The following is a 26,875-nucleotide window of genomic DNA, read 5'->3' on the forward strand; positions in this document are numbered from 1 at the left end:
CTGGTGAAAGTCTGGAACAGTCACCCAGAGCCCCAGATAAGAAGAGACTTACTAGTCTGGACGACAAGGAAGGACCGATTATTGGAGAGTGCCCTGGATGAGATTTGAAAACCTGAGAGGTTAAATATAGCATAGTAAGCAAGACAGAGATTACTGACACAGAGTTAAGAAGAGTGCAAAGCTATTTGCACTGTATTTGTTAGAGGTACATGTTGGTGAAAAATAGAGAAGTCAGAAAATAGAAGTCATAAAAAACTAAAAGGGATGAAGAAAGGAACAGTTACTGAGAAGAGACACTGAGACAAATGAAATTAATGTAAATTATGGCCAGGTGCATGGCAAGAACCACAGACATGTTGCAACACCTGTTCCCACTTACAGAGTTCTGAGATTCTGGTGTATGGAGGAAGAATCCATATGGCACATGTGGTGACACAGATACCATGGTCACAACTGTCATGTTGTACAGCATACTCTGCAATAGGATATTGTGTAGTTCATTATACACTAACTGTCTATGTCCATTCATTCTAACTACACTACTGGCCATTAAAATTGCTATACCAAGAAGAAATGCAGATGATAAACGGGTATTCATTGGACAAATATATTATACTAGAACTGACATGTAATTACATTTTCACACACTTTGGGTGCATAGATCCTGAGAAATCAGTACCCAGAACAACCACCTCTGGCTGTAATAGTGGCATTAATACGCCTGGGCATTGAGTCAAGCAAAGCTCGGATGGCGTGTACAGGTACAGCTGCCCATGCAGCTTCAACACGATACCATAGTTCATCAAGAGTAGTGACTGGCATATTGTGATGAGTTACTTGCTCGGCCACCATTGACCAGACATTTTCAATTGGTGAGAGACCTGGAGAATGTGCTGGCCAGGGCAGCAGTCGATCATTTTCTGTATCCAGAAAGGCCCGTACAGGACCTGCAACATGCGATTGTGCATTATCCTGCTGAAATGTAGGGTTTCGCAGGGATCAAATGAAGGGTAGAGCCACGGGTCGTAACACACCTGAAATGTAATGTCCACTGTTCAAAGTGCCGTCAATGTCAACAAGAGGTGACCGATAAGTCTAACCGATGGCGCCCCATACCATCACGCCGAGTGATACGTCAGTATGGTGATGATGAATACACGCTTCCAATGTGCGTTCATTGCAATGTTGCCAAACATGGATGCGACCATCATGATGCTGTAAACAGAACCTGGATTCATCTGAAAAAATGTTTTGCATTTGTGCACCCAGGTTCGTTGTTGAGTACACCATCGCAGGTGCTCCGGCCTGTGATGCAGCATCAATGGTAACTGCAGCCGTGGTCTCCAAGCTGATAGTCCATGCTGCAGCAAACGTCATCGAACTGATCATGCAGATGGTTGTTGTCTTGCAAATGTCCCCATCTGTTGACTCAGAGATCGAGACATGGCTGCACGATCTGTTACAGCCATGGAGATAAGATGCCTGTCATCTAGACTGCTAGTGACACGAGGCTGTTGGGATCCAGCGCGGCGTTCTGTATTACCCTTCTGAGCCCACCAATTCCATATTCTGCTAACAGTTACTGGATCTTGACTAACGCGAGCAGAAATGTCTCGATATTATACAGATGTAATAATTATGTTTTACTGAAGAATCACCACTACTCATCCAAGTGGAAAGTGAGTTCATAAGTGATATGAGGGCTATTCAGAAAGTAGAGAACATTTCCATCTGACGCCGTTGAGTCCGCACTGATCGCATATATTTTGGTATGTGCATACTCAGCAGCTCAGTCGGCATCCATCTGTGACAGCGGGAACATCTCTGCGCATCTGGGTTTTTCGCTATTCGAATTTGAAATGTGCACTGCAATCGAAAATTCCGCCAGTTGTAAGCTTCGGTCTGTGATATCGTTTTTGTTGGCAAAAAACCTAAAACCTATAGAAATTTATCGTGAACTGTGTGAAATGTATGGAAGCAACATAATGAGTTAATGTTCCATCCGGAAATGGTGCATCTGGTTTAAAAATGGCCGAACCAACGTTCATGATGAACAGAAGAGTGCACACCCGAGCATTGCGACTGATGATCTTGTCGCTCAAGTTGATGAAATGATTTGTGAAAACTGTCGCTTCACAACAGAGCTTTGGCTTTCTTTTCTGCAAGTTTCGCGGACTTTGTTGTTTGAAATTGTCACTCAAAAGCTAGGTTACCACAAATTTTGTGCACAATGGGTGACCAAAGTGCCTACAGAGCACCACCAAGAACAGTGAATGGGGGCAACATTGACATTTATGGAGGCCTACTACAAACATGGTGATTCATTACTGGATCGAATCAGAACTGGTGACAAGACTTTGGTGAAACACGTCAGTTGTGAGACAAAATTACATTTCATGGAGTGGGGGCACACAAGGTCCCCCCAAAAACCAAGAAAATATTTGCAAACATTGTCAGCAAGAAAGTTGATGGTGACAGAGTTTTGGTATACGGAAGGTGTGCTTCTAATTGATTTTCTCGAATGTGGAGCAACCATGAATTTGCCTGGTACTGTTAAACTTGGTACAGTCTTAGAAGAGCAATTTAAAACAAATGCCAAGGAAAGCTGACATCCAAAATTTTGTTTTTGCACGACAATGTCCAACCTCACACAGCAAACTGCACTAAAGAACTCCTTAATTCATTCAAATAGGAAATTTTCCCTCACTTGCTCCACAGTCCCAATCTTGCACCAAGTGACATCCACTTGAAACACTCTGCTGCAGAGTGAAAATCTCATTCTGGTGACTTCCACTTGTTTCCCAAGATGATGAGTTGGCCTGCAATGCAGCATTTTGATGACAATGCGGAACTCCAGGCAGGTGTGACTCATTGGCTGAAGTCTCAGGTGGCATAATTTTACAACGAAGGTATTTCAAACCTAATTCACTGCTATGATAAGTGCATCAATGTGTTTAGTGACTAGGTGGAAAAGTACGAGGGTCACTCCAAAAGAAATGCACACTATTTTTTTTAATTCATCTTTTATTCTACATGTTTGAAAGTTTTACAGTGTGTAGATACATCCTTTAGGAACAATATTTTAATTTCTCCACATAATTCTCATCCCTCACAACTGCCTTACACCATCTTGTAACCACCTTCTGAATACCTGCACAGTATAATTCTGGACCAACCTGTTGGAGCCACTGTTTGGCAGCGTGCAAAAGGGAGTTATCATCTTCAAACCTTGTTCCACGAACAGAGTCTTTCAGTTTCCCAAAGAGAGGTCAGGACTATTAGGCGAGCGTTTCAGCGTTGTTCGTCCGAGTTTTGTGATCGCTTGACCGACATGTGGCCGTGCATTGTCGTGCAACAGCAAAACATCCCGCTTTTGCCGATGTGGTCGAACATGACTCAGTCGAGACTGAAGTTTCTTCATTGTTGTCACATATGCATCAGAATTTATGTTGGTTCCGCTTGGCACATTGTCCACAAGCAAGAGTCCTTCAGAATCGAAAAACACGTTAGTGATAACTTTTCCAGCAGAAGGTGTGGTTTTGAATTTTTTTTTTTCCTCGGGTGAATTTGCGTGATGCCACTCCACTGATTGCGTCTTTATCTCTGGTGAAAAATGAAGGAGCCATGTTTCACCAACTGTCACAATTCTTCCAAGAAATTCATCTCCACCATTCTCGTATTGTTCCAAAAGTTCACTGCATACCGTTTTTCTTGTTTCTTTGTGAGCCACTGTCAACATCCTAGGAACCCACCTGGCAGAAACCTCTTTTAACGCCAACACTTTCAGTATTCTGTAAACACTTCCTTCTCGTATCCCGACATAGTGTGACAATTCGCTCATTGTGATGCGTCTGTCAGCAGTCACCAATTCGTTAACTCTCTGCACATTGTCTGGAGTGTGTGCAGTACGAGGCCTGCCACTGTGAGGACAATCCTCAATATTGCCATGCCCACTTCCATCATGTAACCTGCTTGCCCACCGACTAAAAGTACTGCGATCGACAGCAGCATCCCCATACACCTTTTTCAACCTCTTGTGGATGTTTCCCACTGTCTCGTTTTCACAGCACAGGAATTCTATGACAGCACATTGCTTCTGACAAATGTCAAGTGTAGCAGCCATCTTGAAGACATGCTGTGACAGTGCCACTCACAGGAATAGGTTGAACTAAATTTGAAAACAAGCAGGAAGGACGTATCTACACACTGTCAAACTTTCACACATGCAGAACGAAAATTGTATTTTTTTTTCTTTTGGAGTGACCCTCATAGCATGTCAGTTGCTCATTCAAATGTATATAATAAAATTATTTCTTGTACTTAGTATTTTTTTAATGCCAAAAACGTTCCCTACTTTCTGAATAGCCCTTGCATAATGCATGCATTTCAGTTGAGAATCATGCAAGTGGACACGGTGCACTCAGTACTGCTCAGGATGAGGCAAGAGCAATTAAGTCAGCCAAGCAGTTTGAGGAAATGTGGCGCCATATGATTTACCAACCTAATCTTCAGGATGCGACAAACCCTTTTGAAATGCCCAAGAGCAACTTGATGTCGAGGAACTGACTGAGCAGCACGGCAGCCTGCAATTTGGTTGAGGAACTGCAGCTGTACATGAGAACTCATCAAAGAGCTACAGTCATCCCTTTGCAACTGAACATAGTAAGCTTTTCATTTTCTTCCGCCGCACCCAATGATATCTTGTTCACACTATTAATTGTAAACACACTTTTGAATTCAATAATGGGAATAGCATGTATGGTAGTTAAGTCAGCAGGCCACTTTGGATGTGGCGTGTTGTGCATGCTGGCATGTTTGCAGCTGTGGTCACTTGTCTTTGATTTGCTGGCATGAGAAGAGTTGGCAATGTGGCACTGGCCCACCTTCGTGCCTTGAAAGCTGTGCCAGCTTTACGGATTTTGCACGCAGGCTCAGTTGCGTAACTCTACCACTATGTGCGTTCACCCACCCAACCGATCGGCAAAGTGACCGAATGATATAGAACAAGGTTGCAGGGCCAGTACAGGTGGTGGTAGGAGGTTGCATAGGGCAAGTCTAATGGCAGGGAGGATCACAGGGGTAGGAGCCATACTGTAGGGAAATGGGTGCTGAAGGAGCATAGGGTCTTATCCGGATATTGAAGAGAATTGGGTTGATGGGGTGTGGGTGGATCTGCCAAAAAGGTGTTCAAGGTGTGGTGGGCAAAATGTCGGACAGAATGGACTTCCTAGGATCATGCCCTGAAATGAGGTAAATATGCAGTAAACATGGGCTGTTAATTGCATGTCTTAAGAGTTATGAGCAGTTGTTCATCTCTGCTACTGTGAAACACATCTCTTCTATAATAATGAGTCAGATCACCAACGAGTGCAATCTTTTTACAGTTGTTAACACCTTTCACCCACACTGAGACAGATTCAGATTCATTTATTTTACAATGATTCCTGGTCCTGAGAACCAAAAGCATAGTCGACATGTAATACAATGAACCCTTATCACTGTTGTAAACTTCACAAATCTGAAATGTCCAATAAGCGATGACATTGAATGAATTGAAATTATCTAGCCCTTTTACTTTATTGATTTTTGGTCCACGTACAAGAGCAACGGTGACCCAGCCATTACCGTGTTCATTCGTATCTTTGTTAATGAGAGTGAAGTTCAAAACTGCACTGCAAAATACCAATGGCCCATGCAAGGTGACTTAGGTGCCTATGTAATTATTTGAAGTAAAAGAAATGTTGTCTATTGCTTTAAAAACTGTAAGACGTGAATGCTCATAGTCCTTAAGGTATGCATTTCAGAGTTTGTGTTTACTATATGTTTTTCTCATACCTTGGTACATACTACCTCCTCCCAAAATATGGAAACCTAAGAGCTTGCAGTAGAAGAGATGTGTGTCACAGTATGAAAGATGGGCAAGTGCTTATACATCTTAAGGTATTCATTTTGGAGCCCATGTTTGCTAGACATTTTTCTCTTGTTTCCTTGTTTTAGTCCTGAAGAGTTTGACAGAGCACTGAAAGAAAAAACAAGATCCTGGGAGTAGACAACATTAGAACTACATATAGGCTTGGGAGAGCCAGCCATAACAAAACTCTACCATCTGGTGAGCAAGATGTATCAGACAGTCTTTTACCCTCAGACTTCAAGAAGAATATAATAATTCCAATCCCAAAGAAAGCAGGTGTTGACAGGTGTGAAAATTATCAAACTATCAGTTTAATAAGTCACATGCAAAATAATAATACAAATTCTTTACAGATGAATGGAAAAACTGGTAGAAGCCAACCTTGGGGAAAATCACTTTGGATTCCATAGAAATACTGGAACACATGAGGCAATATTGACCCTATTACTAATCTTGGAAGATAGATTAAGGAAACTCAAACCTACATTTCTGGTATTTGTAAATTTAGAGAAAGCTTTTGACAATGTTGACTGCAATACTCTAAAAAAATGGTTCAAATGGCTCTGAGCACTATGGGACTTAACTTCTGAGTCATCAGTCCCCGAGTACTTAGAACTACTTAAACCTAACTAACCTAAGGACATCACACACATCCATGACCGAGGCAGGATTCGAACCTGCAACCATAGCAGTCACGTGGTTCCTGACTGTAGCACTTAGAACCACTTGGCCACTCTGACCAGCAGAATACTCTCTTTGAAATTCTGAAGGTGGTAGGGATCAAATACAGGGAGAGAAAGGCTATTTACAATATGTACAGAAACCAGATGGCTGTTGTAAGAGTCAAGAGGCATGAAAGGGAAGCAGTGGTTGGGAAGGGAGTGAGACAGTGTTGTAGCCTATCCCTGATGCTATTCAACCTATATATTGAGCAAGCAGTAAAAGAAACAAAAGAAAAATTTGGACTGGAAATTAAAATCCATGGCGAAGAAATAAAAACTTTGAGGTTTGCTGACGACATTGAAATTCTGTCAGAGACTGGAAAGTACCTCGAACAGCAGTTGAATGGAATGGACAGTGTCTTGAAAGGAGGATATAAGATGAATATCAACAAAAGCAAAATGAGGATAATGGAATATAGTTGAATTAAATCAGGTAATGCTGAGGGAATTAGATTAGGAAATGAGACACTTAAAGTAGTAAATGAGTTTTGCTATTTGGGGAGCAAAATAACTGATGACGGTCAAAGCAGAGAGGATATAAAATGTAGACTGGCAATGGCAAGGAAAGCATTTCTGAAGAAGAGAAGTTCGTTAACATCGAGTATAGATTTAAGTGTCAGGAAGCCTTTTCTGAAAGTATTTGTATGGAGTGTAGACATGTATTGAAGTGAAACATGGATGATAAATAGTTTAGACAAGAATGTGGTGCTACAGAAGAATGCTAAAGATTAGATGGATAGACCACGTAGCTAATGGGGAGGTACTGAATAGAATTAGAGAGGAGAGGAATTTGTGGCACAACATGACTAGAAGAAGGGATCAGTTAGTAGGACATGTTCTGAGGCATCAAGAGATTAGCAATTTAGTATTGAGGGGCATTGTGGAGGGTAAAAATTGTAGAGGTAGACCAACAGATGAATACACTAAGCAGATCCAGAAGGATGTCAGTTGCAGCAGGTACTTGGAGATGAAGAAGCTTGCACAAGATACAGTAGCATGGAGAGCCACATGAAACCAGTCACTGGGCTTAAGACCACAACAACAGTCCATACTACCACCTTTGAAAGTTTGTCAATGGAATTATGGTCCAGCCTGTATAAAGTAATACTAGAAATCATTACTATTATCACCAGTTTGTGTAGATTAGTGCTAGTCATACTCTGTTGTTGGTATAGTTTCCAAGGAATTCAGCAGTGGTTGCTTCTACCTGTTAATGTATAACTTGGCTAGTTCCACATTCCTAAATGCTCGCCTTAATGATGGGATTGATTGAACATGACATTTAACTGAATAAATGAATGAACAAATAGTCATGTGAAACGTACTGAGAAGGATGTTTAATGATATGTTTAGGGTATTATTGATTGGGAATGGAGTGCAACAATCAATGGCAACAGCTATCTCTATCACACTATCTATCCCAATTGCTTTCTGCAATTCAAAATGAGCCATGTGCCTTGTTTAGAGATTATCTCTGTTTTTATGCAAAACAATAATTCGGCCACTTATGATCATTTCAATGAAATAACTCACAAGAAACCTTCACTGGAAAACAGGCCCACATACAGCTACAACCATGTCCCCTCTTTTTTTTCATGTAGTAGATTGAAAGCTCCTTTGCTGGTAAGATACGGCAGGACAATGGCACTGTCAAACAACCTGTTTATCACTTGGCTGTCATTACACATGTTATTATTCTTCAATAAAGGGATACAAAGCATGATGTCTGCTTATAACAAAAATGTTGAAATGTGGTCTTAAGACTCTATTTCACTTTACAACAAAAAGTTGTTTCTTTTTTTCTTTTTTATGTTTGTATCCATCCATTTGGCTTTAAAAACTTCTATTGTATAAATGCCATGTAATGGGAAACTATTGTCCATCCTGAACGGTGCATTTACAACAACAAACTGAGGATACAGAAAGAAAAAATTCTGGTGTAATTCCAGTCATTGACCAATAATCTACAAGCCCTTGTTTCATAATTTGACAGCTTACTTTACATGTTCAGTAACATAAATTTGTGCACTTCCCAAATGCAAAACTCAATACCCTATGACTGCAGTATCAGTAAGTCACAACTGGGATCAGCAAACACATACAAATACCAAGGTGTTCAGTTTTCATGGATTTGAAGCAGAAGTATCACATAGCCTCAGCTATAAGTAAAGCACACATCAAGTTGTGCCAGAAAATATTGTTGTAGGCAAGAGGACATTGTATTAGGGGTACTACCCAGAAATTAGCCTAAGGAAAACCACTTCAGTGCTGTGGCTGGAGGAAGTAAAATGATAAAGGCCAGATGACTTTTTCATGCTGGTGCTTATCTCATCATATTTGTTTATCTCAGCATCAAAGGGTTATTCCACTGTGAACATGTTCCCCAAAATCTGACTGTTCACAAGTGTCTGAAAATAGCTGTCCCTTACACTTTTGAAACAACTGAGTTATAATCAAAGGATGACTGCTACACCATGCTCTGATATGATCCTAAACACAGTTTTTGAGTAAAACCAAATGTATGTTACAGTCCCAACTCATTTGCTGGATTTAAGTTCCAACAATTATACTCCATTCTGTGAAGTGCATGGCAGTGGACACCTACTAGGGTTTCATTCTGTTCATTCACTTATGGAAAGTGGGAAGAATGACTGCTTAAATGCCCCTGCTTGTAATTAGTCTAATCTCATTTTCAAAATTCCTATAGGAGCAATACACAGGGGGCTGCAGGATATTCATAGATTCCGCACGCAGTACTGGTTCCTGAAACTTTTTAGTAGGCTTTCAAGGGATAGCTGATGTCTGCCTACACATGATTACCAATTCTAGTTTTTCAGCATTTCCCTACAAATCTAACAAACATGTGACGATTTGCGCTATCCATCTTCATGTTAAGTTTCTAGCATTCCTCTTTTACATGTTGGTATTCTGGTTGCTATGGCTTTAATTGCCAATTGTCATTTTTTATTTGTTGTTCACTGTTGCTATTTGAGTTTACTATTGTCATTAGGAAGTAGTGAGTGGAGCTGTGGGTGCTAGAAAATGGAGTGACAACTGGGAAATCAGAACATTTCTGACATATTCTTCTGTTTGAGTTCAACAGAGGGGTAACAGCAGCAGAGGCAGCAAGAAAAATTTGCGCCATGTATGGGGATAATATAACTGGACAGAGCATGGCAAGAAAATAGTTTTCTCGTTTAAAGAAGGATCATTTTGACATTAGTGACTTTCCACATTCAGGAAGACGTTTACGAATTGATAATGATTGTTTAAATGCATTAATCCACAATTATCCATGTCAGTGTACTCAAGAATTCGCAAAGGTGATGAGCTGTGATCGTTCTATCTTCGTGCAACAACTGCAAGCAATGGGGAAGGTTAAAACATTGGGTGTGTTGGTGGCTCAAATGGCTCTGAGCACTATGGGACTTAACATTTGAGGTCATCAGTCCCCTAGAACTTAGAACTACTTAAACCTAACTAACCTAAGGACATCACACACATCCATGCCAGAGGCAGGATCCGAACCTGTGACCGTAGCGATCGCGCGGTTCCAGACTGAAGCGCCTAGAACCGCTCGGCCACACTGGTCGGCAGTGTGTTGGTACCGCATGCTCTAACACATGGCGGGTAGCCATATGTGCATCTCTGCTTGCTAGTCATCAATTGGCTCATGGTCAAGGCCAACCATTCCTATCCTGTAACATTACCAGTGACGAGATAATGTTCCTTTACGGTAACATAAGGAAAGAAACAAATGGCCCAGCGCAAACAAAGTGTAACCTCTGTGTATAAAAACCTGCACACATCCACAAAAGATAATTTTGTGCACCTGAGGGGTGTACTAAAAATTGCTTCCCTAAGGTGTAACCTTCAGAGCTGACACTTATTGTTAACAACAGTGACATCTTGCAGACGCAATCTAAGAACAACAACCGTGAAGACTGCACGAAGTGATGCTACTCCACAATAATGCCCACCCGCATTCTGATAGACTGACAAAAAACACTATAGAGGAGTTGGGTTGCAAAGTTATTCCACAACCAACTTATACACCTGATCTCATGCCCTCAGATTTTCACCTTTCACGCTCTCTGTTAAACAACCTTCAAGAAACTTCATTTCCAGATGAGAATGTGTACCAAATCTGTGTTGAGGAGTTCTACACCACAAAATCATGGGATTTTCTACAGTTACAGAATCAAAAAGTTACTACAGCATTGACTGACTGTTGTAAATAATAAAGGAGAATACATTATTGATGACTAAAATCTCTGTTATGTGGTATGTGTTCTGTTTATTGAACTTGTGGAAAAACGCACAACCTCACATATTTGTATGACTCAACTGATTTAAACTGTGACTTATCAATGTTGTAGTCATGGAGTACCATGTACTATGTTTCTAAATCATTTAAGAGTAAATGCGACGTCTCATCAATTAATGAAAGCACTTTGAGTCATTGACAAGCACGGAAAAAATGGACCAACAGTGTAAGTGCACGCGCACACACACACACACACACACACACACACACACACACACACACAGGTGTCACATTATTTACATTCTGCTAGAACTTTCCTTAGCATATCAGTATTATGTTTTTGTATTTTGCAAGGGTGCAATTTTGCAGTTCTGATTATTTAAAGGAATTTGCCAGTCTTTGCACAACTGTGCAATCCTATGAAGATCATCCCACATTTTTTTCCAGCTAGTATTTCATTGTACATAATTCTATCCTCTGCAAAAACTCTGAGATTGTTATTAATATTGTCTGGCAAGTCATTAATACATGACATGAACAAGAAGGTCCCCAATGTAATTCCCTGAGTCATGCCTTAAGTTACTTCTACATCTGTCGATGACTCGCTGTCCAAGATAACATGATGTGTACAGGCTACTAAGAACACCTCAATTCAAACACAAATGTTGTTTAACACTTTCATTAATAAGTGTTGGAATGGTACTGAGTAAAATAATTTTTGGGAGTAAATAAATACTGCATCTAATTACCTCGATCTATTACTGAAGATATCATGTGAGAAAACTGTGAACTGGATTTCACAATTACTGGTGCTTTCAGAGTCCATGCTGACTGGCATGGAGCAGGCCATTTATTTGAGATATCTACTTACATTTGAGGTCAGAATATGTTCTAGGATTCTGCCACTGATGGATGTCAAGTATATTGGACAGCAGTCTTACACATCGCTTCAGCTATCCTTGTTGATGGGTGTGACCTGTGCTTCCTTTCAGCTACTGGATGCATTATTTTGTTCAAGTAGTCTATAGTACATTATGGCACACTGCAATTCTTCCTGTTGTTCATCTTCGAAAAGTGACCTAAATGCGGAATATCTTCAGGCCAGAGAAGAAGTGAAACCATAAACAAGACTGTATCTACGATGCACCCTCAGGCCTATTGTAGACATCTCTTTGAGCAACCTAGTATCCCAATGAGTTGTAAATATATCTTAAAATTACTCACGCATGTAGTCATTATTCAACAGTACTTTCACTGAGAAAATGTATGTTTGTAAACCAGATGACGTGGCCCACATTATACACTCCCGGAAATTGAAATAAGAACACCGTGAATTCATTGTCCCAGGAAGGGGAAACTTTATTGACACATTCCTGGAGTCAGATACATCACATGATCACACTGACAGAACCACAGGCACATAGACACAGGCAACAGAGCATGCACAATGTCGGCACTAGTACAGTGTATATCCACCTTTCGCAGCAATGCAGGCTGCTATTCTCCCATGGAGACGATCGTAGAGATGCTGGATGTAGTCCTGTGGAACGGCTTGCCATGCCATTGCCACCTGGCGCCTCAGTTGGACCAGCGTTCGTGCTGGACGTGCAGACCGCGTGAGACGACGCTTCATCCAGTCCCAAACATGCTCAATGGGGGACAGATCCGGAGATCTTGCTGGCCAGGGTAGTTGAGTTACACCTTCTAGAGCACGTTGGGTGTCACGGGATACATGCGGACGTGCATTGTCCTGTTGGAACAGCAAGTTCCCTTGCCGGTCTAGGAATGGTAGAACGATGGGTTCGATGACGGTTTGGATGTACCGTGCACTATTCAGTGTCCCCTCGACGATCACCAGAGGTGTATGGCCAGTGTAGGAGATCGCTCCCCAAACCATGATGCCGGGTGTTGGTCCTGTGTGCCTCGGTCGTATGCAGTCCTGATTGTGGCGCTCACCTGCACGGCGCCAAACACGCATACGACCATCATTGGCACCAAGGCAGAAGCGACTCTCATCGCTGAAGACGACACGTCTCTATTCGTCCCTCCATTCACGCCTGTCGCGACACCACTGGAGGCGGGCTGCACGATGTTGGGGCGTGAGCGGAAGACGGCCTAACGGTGTGCGGGACCGTAGCCCAGCTTCATGGAGACGGTTGTGAATGGTCCTCGCCGATACCCCAGGAGCAACAGTGTCCCTAATTTGCTGGGAAGTGGCGGTGCGGTCCCCTACGGCACTGCGTAGGATCCTACGGTCTTGGCGTGCATCCGTGCGTCGCTGCGGTCCGGTCCCAGGTCGACGGGCACGTGCACCTTCCACCAACCACTGGCGACAACATCGATGTACTGTGGAGACCTCACGCCCCACGTGTTGAGCAATTCGGCGGTACGTCCACCCGGCCTCCCGCATGCCCACTATACGCCCTCGCTCAAATTCCGTCAACTGCATATACGGTTCACGTCCACGCTGTCGCGGCATGCTACCAGTGTTAAGGACTGCGATGGAGCTCCGTATGCCACGGCAAACTGGCTGACACTGACGGCGGCGGTGCACAAATGCTGCGCAGCTAGCGCCATTCGACGGCCAACACCGCGGTTCCTGGTGTGTCCGCTGTGCCGTGCGTGTGATCATTGCTTGTACAGCCCTCTCGCAGTGTCCGGAGCAAGTATGGTGGGTCTGACACACCGGTGTCAATGTGTTCTTTTTTCCATTTCCAGGAGTGTATTTATATCAGTAGAAAATTAAAAAACTACAGTAAATCAATAGCTGGGATGATCCTAATAAATGCAGTCCACGTACTTCATAAATTTCAAGAATCAAAATCTACTACACAGGCAAAAATCTTTAGCAGTGTAACAAGCTATCTGCACGAGAGGGTTTTCAGCTGGATGACAGTGTTCAGATACTGTGGTGTTGATAAGTGCCATACTCCTCATCTTGAGTTTTACTTACTTTTTAAGAATATGGCAACCAAGAGACATTCAATCAGTCACAAGATCAAGTAAACGTCATAACTCAGAAGATGATAAGACTGACTCTTGTCGAAATATCACAGTATCTCGACATTGCCGTCCAGTTGGAAATCCGAGTTTACTGTTACCAGTCACTGTTTATTTGTTTCCACGACGCGTTTTGAAGGTTTAAACCTCCATCATCAGGTGGATACACATCAGTTAATATGGCATTTGTGTGTTTGTGTTGTGTTACGATTTCTTTGGAGGAAGTTGTGACACTGTCTAGTGGAGAAAACAAAACAGTATTTCAGAACTTGGTCTGTTTTGACAAAAATTGAACTTGAATCTAGCAGTAAACATAAATTAAGTAAGATAAAGTACCTCCAGTGGTCACAGGATCCTTTCACAGTCGTAACACATCACATGAACACTATCATATTGTATAAACAAATATGGCGTCGTAATCTATGGAATATTTGTTTGTACAATATGATAGTGTTCATGTGATGTGTTACGACTGTGAAAGGATCCTGTGACCACTGGAGGTACTTTATCTCACTTAATTTATGTTTACTGCTAGATTCAAGTTCAATTTTTGTCAAAACAGTCCAAGTTCTGAAATACTGTTTTGTTTTCTCCACTAGACAGTGTCACAACTTCCTCCAAAGAAATCATAACACAACACAAACACACAAATGCCATTTTAACTGATGTATATCCACCTGATGATGGAGGTTTAAACCTTCGAAACGCGTCGTGGAAACAAATAAACAGTGACTGGTAACAGTAAACTTATTGTTTCATTTAATGTCAATAACAGTCATGGTAAAGCCTAACCTAAAAATGTTCGCATTTAAAGGAAATCCGAGTGTTTTTCATCAGTGGTACATACCAGGAAACTCTACCATCACACATATCCCCATGAGAATTTTTCAACACATGACATGCTAATTTCATCCAGGCTGTAGAAAGAATGACATTAAAAACAAAACCACGAAAAAATCACTCATTTCTGCCTATTACTTTTTAAGAATATGGCAACCAAGAGGCATTCAATTAGTCACAAGATCAAGTAAACGTCATAACTCAGATAAAACTATCATGTACACCTATAACAATGAGAGTTTTGAGAGAGGCCATACATTTTGAACAACTAGTCAGTATTAAAATAAAAATGTTATAGCATTATTTTACATGAAGTATTCAGTAAATCATTCCAGTCCTTACTGACACTTTGAGTGATCTGAAGGATGATTCAGATGTACATCTATTGCATTCCATAAATCCCACAATGATGGACAGCTTCAGAGATGAATAAACTGTGACATAATAAGTTCAACCATTGTACTTTTTTCTTATTTCATATTAAGATGGACCTCACAGGGCTGGACCACACTACTGAATAAATGAAATATTCAAAATTCTTAAGCGTGTAACAACCCAAACTAAAAGTTACAGGTTACATATCACATTAAACATCTAAGATCTGCAACTTTTGTGTTACAAATATGAGATTTTGAAGATGAAAATGTCATAAACTTGACTTGCTCCTCCCATTTTCATTCACTAGTGTCACATAGCACCATGTTCTGGTGTAACTCATTATTGTAAAAGAACATTTTTGTTACACAGTGTTGTGTAATAAGGACAATACACCATAGAGACATGTTGCAATTATGGGTAGACTAGATTAGCTTTACTTTTCATTCCAATTGATCCCCAGTGAGGAGATCCTCTGGGATGTGTAATGTGTTGGAAAACAAGAATAAACAATAATTATTTAGGAAATAAGAACAGACGTGTTAATGCACCTTCCACAGAGCCCAAATGGAATTTCCCTTGTGGATTTGGAATCTGTATGTGCATTTAAAAGGATAAAATATGAAAATAAAATAACCAAAGTGTCAGACAAATTCACAGTTTTGTCAGACTGCTTTTTGGAAGTCATCAACTGAATTTTAAAACTGAATGTGAATGCTGAAACTTTTCTGCATTTTAGTCAGTTTGCACAAAACCATTGTAAAATATGTGTTGCTTTATACTTGGAAAAACGTTAGGCTACAATACTAAAACTGAAATTCATAAATTTGAAAATGTGCTTTGAAAACTGTAGAGAAAACTTAAGTTTACATGTACATAAGTTTCGCAGCCACACTGTAATCATCAACAGAGACTTTAATCATACAATTAATCAGGAAAATCACAGTTTTGCTAGTGGTGGGCATGATAAGATATACTATGAAACTACACTAAATGCCTTCTCTGAAAACTAACTAGAACAGAGAGTAAGGAACTCCACTCATGATGGAAATATATTGGATCTAACAGCAATAAATAGACCTGACCTCTTTGAGGATGTTCACATCGAAACGTATCAGTAACCATGATGCAGTTTTGGCGACAATGATAACCAAAGTACAAAGGACAACTAAAACAAGCAGAAAGATATATATCTTCAGTAAACTAGATAAAAATTGCGTAGTGTCATATATAAATGAGGAACTTGAAACTTGCAACACAAGTCAGGAGCATGTAAAAGAACTATGGCTCATGTTTAAAAGAATAGTTGACTATGCATTGGGTAGATATGTACTTAGTAGAACAGTTCATAGTGGGAGGGAACCTCTATGGTATACAGACACTGTAAAGAAACTTCTAAAGAAACAGGGATTACTGCATAACAGGTGTAAAACAAAGCGTATGACCATGGAGAGAGGGATGCTAAATGAAGTGTGTTTGGCTGTCAGGAGAGTGATGAATGACGCCTCCAATGACTACTATAACAGAATATTATCAAATGATCTTTCACAGAACCCAAAGAAATTTTGTTTATATGTAAAGGTTATTAGTGGCACTAAAGTTAGTGTCCAGTCCGTAGCAAATGAAACAGGAACTGAAACTGAGGGTAGCAAAGCAAAAACTGAAGTGCTTAACTCTGTTTTAAAATGTTCCTTTACAAAGGGAAACCCAGGAGAATTGCCCCAATTTAATCCTCATACCACTGAAAAGATGAATGAAATAAATATTAGTGTCAGTGGTGTTGAGAAACAGCTGAAATCATTAAAACTGAACAAAGCTCCAGACCCTGATGGAGTCCCTGTTAGATTCTATACTGACTTTCCTGCTGAGTTAGCCCCTCTTCTACATATAATGTATTGTAGATCTGTCATTCAAAAAACCATGTCCAGTTCTTGGAAAAAGGCAGAGGTCACACACATCTACAAGAAGGTTAATAGAAGTGATCCACAAAAGTACCATCAAATATCATTGACACTGATTTGTTGTAGAATCTTAGAACATATTCTGAGTTCAAACATAATGCTGTATCTTGAACAGAATGACCTCCTCAGTGCCAACTAGCAAGGATTTCGAAAACATCTCACATGAAATCCAGCTCACACTTTTCTCACATGACATACTGAGAGCTGTGGATCAAGGCAGCCAGACAGATGCAGTATTTCTTGATTTCCAAAAAGCATTTGACTCAGTGCCACACATACACTTATTGTCAAAAGTATGATCATATAGGGTACCAAGTAAAATTTGTGACTGGATTGAGGACTTTGGAAGGGAGGACACAGCATGTTATCTTGGGTGGAGAGTCATTGTCAGCTGTAGAAGTAATTTCTGGTGTGACCCAAGGAAAAGTGTTGGGACCCTTGCTGCTCATGTTGCATTTTAATGATCTTGCAGACAATATTAATAGTAACATCAGGCTTTCCACAGATGAAGCAGTTATTTATAAGGAACTATTGTCCGAAAGAAACTGCATAATTATTCAGAGTTCAATGTGGTGCAGAGATTGGCAACTTACTCTAAATGTTCAGAAATGTAAAATTTTGCACTTCACAAAATGAAAATATGTAGTATCCTATGACCATAATATTAGTGAGTCACTGCTGGAATCAGCTAACTCAACCAAATACCTGGTGTAATACTTTGTAGGGATATAAACTGGAATGTTTTATAGGTAGAATATTGGGAAAGAGAAATCAATCTACAAAGGAGACAGCTTGCAAATCACTCATGTGACTGGTTCTACAATATTGCTCACATGTGTGGGACCTGTACCAGATAGGACTAACAAGGGATATTGAACGTATACAGAGAAGGGCAGCACAAATGGTCACAGATTTGTTTACTCCATGGGAGAGTGTCATAGAGATACTGAAGGAACTGACTCTTGAAGGTAGACATAAACTACCCTGAAAAAGCCTATTAAACATTTCAAGAACCAGCTTTTAATTACTACAACCCCCTGTGTATCGCTCACATAGGGATCATGAGGATAAGATTACAATAATTACTGCACACACAAATGCATTCAATTATTCTTCATGTGCTCCTTATGTGAAAGGAACAGGAAGGAACCCTAATAACTGATTCAATAGGGAAGCAGCCTCTGCCTTGCTCCTCATGGTGGTTTGCAGAGTATAGATGTAGAATGTATTTACATAAAATATAGTAACAATTCACAAGTAATTTGCTACAGTTATCCAAACAAAAAGTCCCAATTATCATTTATTAAAAATATTAGTATTACTGTGACTGATATTTTATTTTTTACTGATTATTTTTTGCCCATATATCTTGTAGTTCAGAACTTCGTAAAACCCTCAGATGCCTTAACAGTATATCAAGTCATATCTGCAGCTTCCTGTTGGTGAATTAATACTTAATCCTGTGGTGCAGTTGTCAACTGCAGTGGACAGCTATTAATGTTGCTTCTTTCACATTTTTTATCAGTCCCGGCACTGAAAATGCACACAGACCACTCTGGTGGACACTGCTATAGGTGCTGTGCCCTCTGTCCATTTGCAGCCTCAGGACTGATTAAAAACACCAAAGAAGAGATATTAACTGATGTCTGCTGAAGTGGACAACTGTACCATATGGTTAATATAATCCCATTAACACTGTCTACTTTGAACAGCATGATTCCAGTTTGACATATGAATGATTACTACTTATAGACTAGGCATGTTGAAATTCACAGAATGAAATATTTGGTCTGAGCCAAAACATTAACCTGTTAGTTATTTATTCCGGTGTTTTCAACTACAAGTTGATCCCTTTTTTTTTAATGTTATTCAACTCTTAATGTGTTCTTTAAAAATTCAGAAAGTGTCACTTTTCCTATAAAAAGCAAAATTTTTTATTACAAGTGTATTCCTGGTGCATCCAGACAGGTTGCAGATTCTTTTGTCTTACCCACCACACAAAGGATTCTAAAAATACACTGAAAAAGCCAAAGAAATTGGTAAACCTGTGTAATATCGTGTAGGGACCCTGAGAGCATGCAGAAGTGCTGCAACATGATGTGGCATGACTCGACAAATGTCTGAAATAGTGCTTGGGGGGGGGGGGGGGGGGGGAACAGACACAATTAATCCCGCAGGTCTGTCCATAAATCGCTATCGCAGATTTGATCACTAATGGTCATGTCTGTGGAGTTTGGTGGCCAGCAGAAGTGTTTAAACTCAGAAGAGTGTTCCTGGAGCCACTCTGTAGCAATTCTGGACATGTGGGGTGTCGCATTGTCCAACTGATTTGCCCAAGTCTGTCGAAATGCATAATGGACATGAATGGACACAGGTGATCAGACAGTTTGCTTATGTACTTGTCACCTGCCGGAATTGTATTGAGACATATCAGAGGTCCCATATCACTCCAACTGCACACACTCCATACCATTTTGGAGCCTCCACAAGCTTGAAGATCCCCTTGCTGACATGTAGGGTCCATGGATCCATGAGGTTGTCTCCATACCCATACAGGTCCATCTGCTTGATACAATTTGAGACTCATCTGACAAGGCAACATCCATCAACAGTCCAATGTCAGTGTTGACGGGCCCAGGACAGGCATAAAACTTTGTATTATCCAGTTATCAAGAGTTTATGAATGCGCCTTCGGCTCAGAAAGCCCATATCAATGATGTTTTGTTGAATGGTTCACATGCTGACACTTGTTGATGGCCCAGCATTGAAAGCTGCAGCAATTTCCGGAAGGGTTGCACTTCTGTCATTTTTAACAAGTCTCTTCAGTTGTCGTTGGTCCCATTCTTGCAGGATCTTTTTCCGGCCTCAGTGATGTCAGAGATTTGATGTTTTACGAGATTCCTGATATTCATGGTACAGTCGTGAAATGGTCATATGGGAAAATCCCCACTTCATCGCTACCTCAGAGATGCTGTGTCCCATGACTTATGCACAGACTGTAACACCACGTTCAAACTCAATTAAATGTTGATAACCTGCCATTCTAGCAGAAGTAACCAATCTAACAACTGCAGTGGACACTTGTCTTATAAAGGCGTTGCCAACTGCAGTGCCATATTCTGCCTGTTTACATACCTCTGTATTTCAGTACTCATCCTATATCAGTTTCTTTGGTGCTTCAGAGCAATTATCTAAAAGCATCATTTTTCCTCTACAGAATTTTCCAATACACTAATTTTGTAAGTAGTTTTCACTGTCCATAAATACATCTGAATTTCTGAAAAGTTCTCCTGGGTCCCTTGTTACTGTACTGAATTTTTAAAAAAGCACACAAGGACACCAGTTTCGTCTTAAAATATTATCCAGTTGCAGGTGCATTAGCATTTTAAGCAGTGGTAATAATGAAGAAACAACCTACAATACTTTCAAATGTGCTGTGAGTAATATCTAGAACTGGTTTAACAAAAGTAAACTGATTGTGAATGAAAACAAAACTATAGCATTAAATTTCCGTGACCCAAGAAGTAAGAATAACTATGACATAAATATACAGTGGCATGAAAAGACTATTTGATTAGTAAAGATCACAAAATACCTGCGAATATAGCTCCCGGATGATTTTAGATGAGACATACACACTGAACAGTCCCAACGAAGATAATTACAAAATGTTATATAAAGAGTGTCCTCAGAAGTTGCTGTCACACACACTGCCTGAAAAGTATTTGTTTTGCTTTTGCCCATTGTGTTAAAATAGGGTTCGATATTTTAGGGTAATGCAGTATAAAATATTTAGGGCTGAAAATTTTTTTTAAGAATAGTGGAAAGAGTATGAAAAGGGAAGTTCTGTAACACACTATTTAGTAAAACAGAAATTCTTCCCCTGCCTTGTATGTACATTTATGAGTTTGTTATAACACATGGCTAAAAACAAATTTAAGTTCTCAACAAGTGAACACTACTCCAGGTCAGAGAGAAGTATTACATAATGGTAGAAAGTTTTGCAGCAGTTTAGCCCAAAAAATTAAATGGTAAGATACTTTCTCATGTCTTAAAGTAACATTGAGAGTACATTTGACTGGTCACTGCTTCTACAGCCTAGAGGAGTTCCTCAGGAAGTGACACATATAAATAATAAAGGACTTTTAAACAGTCTCAAACTTCACAGTATATATACGAATCCAATTGACATACGGTGTCCACTTTCTGGTGCTTATGTGTGTTTAATAATTTAATGTAAACCAAATGTCATGCACTGTATTATCATTCTAAAGTGTTTCATGTTATTTAACTATAAAATATGTACCCATAATATCACCAAAAAAACCAGCATATCATTTTGTAACTGATTTGCCCCATATCTTGCTGTTCTTTGTACTTCAGATGATTAAATAGTAACAATACAACTCTGCAATAAAAAACTTCACAGAAACTACAATTCTGTTAATTGTGTGAGGCTAGGGCAGTAGAATCAACACTTTTTGGCACTGAAACAATGGATAGAGTTCAAGGTACAGTTGCACAACAGGTACAACACTTCTAACTGTCCTTTTTTTATCACTAGGTTGAGCATGTCAGGTCACACATTAAGCAGATGCACATAAGGAGATTTCACTGCACTGATATCTCAAATCAAATGGTGTTCAAGTATGTAATAAAAATGCAGATATTTCTGTGAACATGTCCACTGCACCAAATGTTCACAAGAGCTAGCAGTCAACACGCATGGAAACACTGCTTAATAGTACATTACCATGATAAACACATTCATTCAAGGAGAAAAACGCCGTTGAAACCAAAATTTTTGTTTTGTTTGAAATTAAAAATTCAACTGTCACACATGGGGCTCAGTAACTGAATAACATAAAATTGACTAAGCAAATAATTGTGGTAGTACTCACTGTGAACAGAGTTTCAGAAGCAAATCACGTTCAACCTTCGTTCGTGTTTGCTCGCTAAATGCTGGTCACTGGTGGTCATAGCGCGCAGCCAACTCTACACTCGACCGTGCCAACACGACGTCATCACAGAACTCAGCTCGCCGCTGCATTCTCCTCGTCTCTCTCTTGTCTTGCTCACTTCTCAGCCTCTCCTTCTCTCTCTTCCTCCCCCACCCATTCCCCACCCTTCCATCCCCCCTCCCTACCCCCGAGCCCCCACTTTTACTCCCACCAGCACTCCTAATATATTTATAGCACTTGCTTTGTCTTTCATTCAAACTGCCCTGAAACAAAACAAATTTTGCATGACATAACTTACTAGCAGAATTATTCAGAATTTGAGGTAGGAATATGCCTGTATACTGTCAGATTGCTACTCAGTGAATGGCATATTTGAGGTCACATTATTGCTTTAACCATTTACTGGAGAAAGTGAAATATGAACATTCTCAAAAACTGTCAGCTTGTGCTTTGCTGTGTACAGGTAGCTGCAACCAGAAATACTCAGTAATATTCTTGCACTAAATTAGACACTGTGTATAAAATTCCTTATTGTCCAGCCTCTTTTGCTATGCTTTCCTCTCAGAAGTAGTAGCTAACCACTGCTGACTTGAAAACTAGGGTTCTAGCTTCTAGAATCTACATTCCTTTTGGTAGGAGGGGGTTGGTGTAACACATTTAATACTGATAAAATATTTAATCAGGAAATGCAAGCAGTAAAAATTATTCTACTCAGTTCTTAGAGCATTTACTCCATATGTTGTTCGTAATAAAAAAATCTGCTTCAGATTAACTGTTATTTACACTAATCACAATATAAGGCAAAATAATGTACTCAATGTAGACTTTGTCTTCTTATCTAGATATCAATCTCTAGAGATATCAATATTTTAGCACAATGATCTTTAAAAAGTTGATAGCTGTCAAAAATAAAAAAACTAGAAACTTAGCAAGTTCTCAAAAACAGCGAGAAATGTATCTTATTATCTTACTCACTACACATTATCATACTGTCCAGTAACAAAGACTGAAAAGTTCTATTCACAATATAGCAAGTAATGAAGTTCATTGTAAAATGCTACTATTCTTGAAGCATACAGGAACAGTTATTCTTTGATCATAATCAGTATAGTCACATAATAAATTAGGCAAGCTGTAGGAGAAAAACAGAAGCTGATTGTCATAACTGATGAAGTAGTAGCTTTCTTCAGAACTAGCAGTTCCCTGTTAAATGTGTTACATCAATTCATAGTCTGTGTAAGCACAAATTAACACTCCAGTTTAATTACAATTAATTGTTAATTCAGTGCAGCACAGTGTTTATTTCAAATCATTACTTCTTTCTGTTAATGCATAGCTTGACTTTTCTACATCCTCAAAGATTTTTGTCTTTGTGAATGAATTTATGGAACACAATTAATGAGTAAAGGTATGACTTCCATATCACAATAGTCAATACTACAAACAACATTAATTTCCCTAAATAATACATGTATATATGGTTGAACAAATTATTACTTTTCTGTGTTAAAAATGGAAACATAAACAGAGGGAAAGGAATCGGAAAAAGATATGAGAGTTTGTTAACACTGGATCACCACATTCTGCTATTCATACATTTTGTGAATTTTCCTTTCATAATAAATTGGAAGTAATTAGCACAAAGGGATAGGTTTCATAATATGAAACACTGAAAAAAAAAATGGTCAATAACTTCTTTAGTGTGTCACGTTAACAAGTGAGTACATCCCATTTTTATATAATTGCTGGTCATTGTATTACAAACTGCCATATTATAAATTCCATAGCTATGTACATTTATTGGGTATGATAACACAGGGTAAACCAGAACTGTACTGACAAACTTTCAGAGGTGGTAGTAAGGACCAAAGAAAGAAAAAAAAGTCTGCTAAACCCGGGCTCTAAAATGCTCACCTTAAAACCTATGAGCACTTGTTTAGTAGAACAGATGTGTTTCAAAGAAGTGAAACCTGGTGGTATGGTCTTTTTAATACTGAAAATTCATCTCATATCAGGAAGCTGCTGACCACTAGAAATAACGTTCTAGAAAGATCACAGTGAGACATTAAGGTCACTGTTTATCATGCCTTGAGATTTCTGAGAATACTGGCAAATAAGATGTTAAAATGCTGTTAGGGAGCCTGACAGTAAACGAGAGGAGAGTTAATGGTAGAACAGGAGTCAGAGAAAGGTTAAAATGTTGTTTATACAAGTGAATGAGGTGGTGGTAACTCAAGTCAAGGCAGCTATGCCGAGTCACAGAAGAAATGACCTCATGCCTGTGAGTCAGTGCTTGTCCCGATGCTCTGTCACGTTACTCAGACCGACGTCAGTGCAGACCCCGACAGTGGACGGACGGAACAAGTCGTGCACAGCCGGCGAGAGCTGCCAGACATCGCAGCTATTTCTGGAGCCCGCACTCTGCTACCGGAATAGCTGCATCCCAGCAGTGGGGAAAGGTGAACCACAGCCAGCAGGCTCTCAGGCTTTAAAGCACACACCATCAGGGCCTTCACGTGCCATCACTGTCTCAACATATGGGCACATTTACTGCAATCTGTGTCTGTAGCCTAGGAGTCAAGCATTCAAACATTGAAAAACTTTGACTGATATGTTTGGAAACACTCTTGTTATAAATATTTTGTAGATTATGAAGAGCTGACAAGATATTTATTCTATTGTATAAACTGGTCATTCTTGGTCATATTTACATATTATCTGCAGTAATGCAGATAATTACAATATGAGAAGTATGGACAAATCATTGAGCCATTGAAAGAATTTAAACATAACAGAGCAAGGACCATATACTGATGGTCATCTATGATACAACAAGTTGCTGGTCACTTTTAAGGGCGTGTAATAACATTTTCTTCAACATTTCATATTTAAGTTTTCCCAAAAGAATCAAATTGCTTGTGTTTCGACAAAGAGTTTTAAATATGTAATTGTAAATTCATTGTCTTAATAATTAAGATGAAGCTGATCTTCTGAGTACTCTAAAGTCAAAATTACACCTAATTATACCGTTTGTAGTTAACAGCTTGATGACTGTACGCAAACAAAAATAATACCTATTCGGATGACGTTCGTGAAACGTCATTATCTGTACTGTTATACCGGTAAGTGAAACATCCTAATTACAGGCACATCTGAGAAACTTATACGAAAACATTTTTTTTTTTTTATTTTTACTTTTCCTTATTATTGGTATTAATGAAACACATTGTGCAGTCTGGTTATATAAATCGTTTATGTAGCAATTGTTGTTGATCACTTGTTGTTCATTAAAAGCTCTCATTGCATTGTAACTGTCTCTTTACTCTGCTCGCGTAGTTTATCATTTATTACGTAATCCTGTTACATCACTCATCACACAGGTACGCATGCTCTCTCTCTCTGTCTCTTTCTCTCACACACACACACACTACGTAATCCTGTTACATCACTCATCACACAGGTACGCATGCTCTCTCTCTCTCTCTCTCTCTCTCACACACACACACACACACAAACACACACACACACACAGGCACACATCCTCTCTCTCTCTCTCTCTCTCTCAATAGACATGTTCTCTAAACACCATAAAAAAGAGAACATTCAGGAGTGTGGAACGCTGCAAGGGCAAGAATACACCACCTGACGACGTGTGCAAATCATTACGAAATATTTCATCAATTGCTTACTGAAAAGCTGGTAGAGATTTTACACCATAGGGCATATATACAAGGGCAGAATTAGGTCAATTTTTGCCACATCTGTTTGGATTCTGTGATATATGAAAATAAATTAATATTAACCGTGTATTGGTTTCTTGGTTAGTCAATATAATGCAACCATTGTAAGATTTGTTTTTAGGGTGTGGGTTGCCTAGTAGTTCTTTAATGTTGTGATCTATGCGGCAATGCAGATGAAACAGCCTTTATGTTATCTGTGTAATCCTACACAATTTTTTTTTTCTTTCTGGTATTTTCGTTACTGGTAGGGTATCAAGTATTTGGGAAAAAATTTTCGCCTTGTATTACACTCCTGGAAATTGAAATAAGAACACCGTGAATTCATTGTCCCAGGAAGGGGAAACTTTATTGACACATTCCTGGGGTCAGATACATCACTTGATTACACTGACAGAACCACAGGCACATAGACACAGGCAACAGAGCATGCACAATGTCGGCACTACTACAGTGTGTATCCACTTTTCGCAGCAATGCAGGCTGCTATTCTCTCATGGAGACGATCGTAGAGATGCTGGATGTAGTCCTGTGGAACGGCTTGCCATGCCATTTCCACCTGGCGCCTCAGTTGGACCAGCGTTCGTGCTGGACGTGCAGACCGCGTGAGACGACGCTTCATCCAGTCCCAAACATGCTCAATGGGGGACAGATCCGGAGATCTTGCTGGCCAGGGTAGTTGACTTACACCTTCTAGAGCACGTTGGGTGGCACGGGATACATGCGGACGTGCATTGTCCTGTTGGAACAGCAAGTTCCCTTGCCGATCTACGAATGGTAGAACGACGGGTTCGATGACGGTTTGGATGTACCGTGCACTATTCAGTGTCCCCTCCCTCGACGATCACCAGAAGTGTACGGCCAGTGTAGGAGATCGCTCCCCACACCATGATGCCGGAAGTTGGCCCTGTGTGCCTCGGTCGTATGCAGTCCTGATTGTGGCGCTCACCTGCACGGCGCAAAACACGCATACGACCATCATTGGCACCAAGGCAGAAGCGACTCTCATCGCTGAAGACGACACGTCTCCATTCGTCCCTCCATTCACGCCTGTCGCGACACCACTGGAGGCGGGCTGCACGATGTTGGGGCGTGAACGGA

At 40.1% G+C, this 26,875-nt stretch overlaps 1 protein-coding gene across 2 annotated transcripts in view; it reads right to left on the reverse strand.

The window, feature by feature from the left end:
• LOC126293288 (plectin) overlaps positions 1–22,158 on the reverse strand; it is a 181,218-nt gene extending 159,060 nt beyond the window's left edge. For both annotated transcript variants that reach the window (XM_049986410.1, XM_049986409.1), the window contains exon 1: positions 21,978–22,158. The gene's annotated coding sequence lies outside the window, so the exon portion shown is untranslated. The remainder of the gene's footprint in view (positions 1–21,977) is intronic.
• Between the last annotated feature and the right edge of the window lie 4,717 nt (positions 22,159–26,875).

This window comes from Schistocerca gregaria, chromosome 10 (assembly GCF_023897955.1).
Source record: "Schistocerca gregaria isolate iqSchGreg1 chromosome 10, iqSchGreg1.2, whole genome shotgun sequence".
Taxonomy (NCBI): Eukaryota; Metazoa; Arthropoda; class Insecta; order Orthoptera; family Acrididae; genus Schistocerca; species Schistocerca gregaria.